This window comes from Sebastes umbrosus, chromosome 6 (assembly GCF_015220745.1).
Source record: "Sebastes umbrosus isolate fSebUmb1 chromosome 6, fSebUmb1.pri, whole genome shotgun sequence".
Lineage (NCBI taxonomy): Eukaryota > Metazoa > Chordata > Actinopteri > Perciformes > Sebastidae > Sebastes > Sebastes umbrosus.
In genome coordinates, this window is record NC_051274.1 from 6,097,701 (window position 1) to 6,101,667 (window position 3,967).

The 3,967-nt window shown below is 36.1% G+C and overlaps 1 long non-coding RNA gene across 1 annotated transcript; it reads left to right on the top strand.

The window, feature by feature from the left end:
- Window positions 1–591: 591 nt before the first annotated feature.
- Window positions 592–1,849, top strand: LOC119489389. Its single transcript, XR_005207164.1, has 3 exons — window positions 592–967; window positions 1,074–1,244; window positions 1,360–1,849. It is a non-coding gene; the product is annotated as an uncharacterized LOC119489389 (long non-coding RNA).
- Window positions 1,850–3,967: the final 2,118 nt, after the last annotated feature.

The window sequence follows — 3,967 nt, forward strand, 5'->3', positions numbered from 1 at the left end:
TATTAACCTGTTATTGCTAAAAACAGTGCTTTACTGTTAATACAAAAGAAAATCTGTTAAATTATGCTCATAGGCCGTTTTTTAACTGAACTATAATGTATTCTTAAAAAACAGCACTTTACTGCTGATCAACTGTCTAAAGTATCATGAATAACAGTTTGATGCAGTATTTTTTTAATTCTGGGAAGAGCAATTTCACCTGATCTGCACATGTGAGGCTGGATCCGTTCTTTTCTTCATCCATTCCCATCTTACTGATTATTTGGTAAGTAGTAATTTTATTTAATTAATAAATCTGTGCAAAGGTTATCAGTGATGTTTCCAGTTAGTTTGCATTACTGAATATGTGCATGTCATGATAGAGGGATTCAACAGCTAGCTAGAATTTCACAGATGATTGCATATTAATCGGACAACACAAGGAGCTCATTTTAATATCTATGTATTCAAGTTAATATCTAAGTTAATGTGCTGACACATGTATTTTGCCAGTGAATTCATGCATAACGACGGTGTATACATTTTACAGTCTATGGAAGTCCCTTCAACATTTAAAGTAACATTAAGACTTCAGTGCATGTTGGTTATTGGGTGGTAATTCAGCAGAGCAGATACAAAATTGAAGGCAAGGTTATTTACTAGCTAACTAGTGTTTTTGAATGATATCTGAAAACCACATGTTCTATAGATCAGATGGTCAGAATATTCATAATTGATCAAAAAACGGTTTCTCAACCAGTAATGCACACCACTCAACACAATTCATTTCAAACATTGACTAAAAATCCATGAAGTTGACTGAGGAAAATTCTTTCTAAGTTTCAGGTGAAACAGCAGGAAGCTATTGGCGCTGGATGGTCAGCCTTGAGGGCCACTTCATATGTGAAGGGATCCAGCCCACCTTCTTGATGGGGCTTGCTGCATTATTTTCCACCTTCTACACCTGCACGCTCAAATTAATCTCAAGGTTAGATACTTTCAGTAAAACCTGTATTTTTATTGTGGCATTAATCTAAGTGATTCACACAACTTGATTTTTACACAGTACCTGAAGAAACACTATCATTTTTCAGGTGCACCGTAGGAATAAACCCTGAGAGAGGCACCAAGGATGGACAGGGCAAAGTCTTCTCAAAGAAAACTGGCAAATTCACGAGCTACAAGACAAGACTACAACCGTATATCCACATGTATCCACTCTGCTGATGGGACTCATGGACTTGAGTGGGACTTCATTTAAAATGGTGAGTTTACATTACATACATGATAAGAGGAAATGAGGGCTACACACACTGATTTTGTACGTGAGAAGTTACAATGAAAGTTATGTTGGAACTCATATATCTCTCTCTCACACAGTCAGCGGGCTACCAAGGCTGGATTGAGAGTACTGGTGTCTTTGAGTGGGCCATAAGTCATTCGCTAACTCACTCCCCCATTATCGCCCAATACTTGGACTTCCACACTTATCCATGTGCCTTGTTAGAGCCTGAATATTCATACTTGGACATGATGTCACATGTCTGGTGGTGTTGGTGCTCATTAGTATATAGACAAATTATTTTGTATTTAATGTTAATTTTTTTTTTAAATTTGTACCACTGATATGCCTTAAGGCTCAGCAATATATTCAGTATATTCACATGTTACATGATATAAGGCAAAATATTATTTGAGAGTTTTGTTTTAACTCTATGATATAGCTCAACTGTCTGTAACTGTTCCACAAAGTAAGGTTAGTAAGATTGACAGATGTCTTCAGAAATGCTATTTCTTCTGAAATTTGGTTTGTTATCTGTGTCAGGTTTTTGTTGGCGCTGTGTTGAACTTCATATGAAAATAAAAAATAAAGTGCAATAAGATAAGCTGTAGATGTTCTTTTCTCACACATTGTACACGATTGTAAAATCAGTGAATTAGCTCTGTTCTTCACTCACATGTTGTTATGGTTTGCATTCTGTGCTTGTAACCAGCTATAGACAGACATTTTGGGCCTTATAGCCTTAATTATAGCCTTTTTCTTAACAAGTGCCTTTAATTGTATTTAGTGTGACTATTCCTATGTCTGTAACCTGCTAAGTCGATTCATCTAGGTAAAAAATAATGTTTATTAAAATGTATGTAAAAAATACAACCTAAATAGTGCATTGAAACAAATCAGTAAGATAATGTAATAGAAACGTGAAAAACAGCTATATAATGTATCCTTAAACAGTAAATTAACTGTAAAATACTGTGAAATTAATCAAAAAAACAATATATACTGTATTTTTCATTAACAGTACAAAGCTGTAAATTTCAGCGACAGTATAATAATGTTAATTTTACAGTAGAATAATGGCAACCCTGCTTCCAGCTCTTTACTGTTATTTTACTGGGAAATTCTTAACAGTGTGTGTATTCTCATCCCCAAATCTTCCTGTGTGTGTGTGAATGGGGTTCTTTGTAATGATATGAATGGAAAGAGGGGAGTTTGGGGACCGATTAAAGCCCACTTTTTGAGGACATTTCGTCTTGTCTTATCTTGTCACTGTAACTCAGATTGAACACTAGTCTTTTTGATAACAGAACATATCATAACAGGGTTTACAACACATACCAGACTGTGCGTGAAGAAATCAAACCTATGTGGTGGACACTGGCTGACTTTGACTGTCAGCCTGCTGCAAGTTCATCATTAAAGACTCATTAACACTACAAAACCAATCATCTTAACAAGCAACAAGGTAAAGTGGCATGTCTTTCTCTTGTTTCGCCTTGCAGGCTGAATGGGACAGACCGGCACTCTCACTCTGACCGGTTTTAACCCTCTGAGACCCGCAATAGACCCATTTTGTGTACATCATCTGAAAGCTGGGAACCTGAAGATTAATTTGAGATGCAGCTCAGCACTGTGTGTCAAGTTGTTCAAGTCCTTCATCAGAAATAAACATGAATTAATTAATTAATTAATTATTTAAAATAAATTGTAAAAGTGTATAATGGTTAAGAACATTATGACTGAAGTATATGATAGCCGTTCCCATGCTCATTTATATCTCAAGCGTTGTTGCAGCAATTTTTGGGTTGATACCATTTGTTACACAGATTTGGTGCTCAATTTAACCTTTTTTTTAATCTATCGACAATTGATAAAAATGACCAATAATCCCTCCAAAAATACCACATTGAGACACCAAGACCTTGTGGAACACTATAGAAAAAGCCATGCTGTAATTTGGTATCAAAAACTTTTAACATTTGATTTCTGCAAGGATTGAATTTTTCAGCGATTGGATGGCGAGCGCTTCTGTTGTGTAAACTGCTCAGAAACCCCCTTATTGTCAGTATACCTAGGAAAGCCATCCATCCTCTGAATGCTCTATAGGTCTCTAGTTTGTGGCTGTACATTGCTGTGATTATCCTAGAGGTCACCAAAAGGTTTTTAATACAGTGATGTCAAAAAATTAAAACAAATGGTCTCACTACAATGAAATAGCTACTATGGGGACTAACATCATCACACATGATTACAGTTGGACTCACTGGATCCACAAGAATCTTAGCTTTACAGTGATTCACAATTTATGTAATTCAAGACTGTTTAGGGACCCCAGGATGCAGAAATATTCAAGTACACCATTTTAGAATAGGCAAAAATAAGACATTTATACTGCATGCATAAAACTGCATAGTTTTTGCCCCAAACTGCATGTGATTATCATAAAGTGGACATGTCTGTAAAGAAGAGACTCGTGGGTACCCATAGAAACCATTTTCATTCACATATCTTGAGGTCAGAGGTCAAGGAACCCCTTTGAAAATGGCCATGCCAGTTTTTCCTCGCTAAAATTTAGCCCGACTTTGGAGCATTATTCAGCCTCCTTCCTGAAAAGGTGGTATGAAATGGTTGGTACCAATAGATTCCTTAAGTTTAGTTTCATATGATATCTGTAGCTTCACTCTAGCTCCAAAACTGAACCTGCTG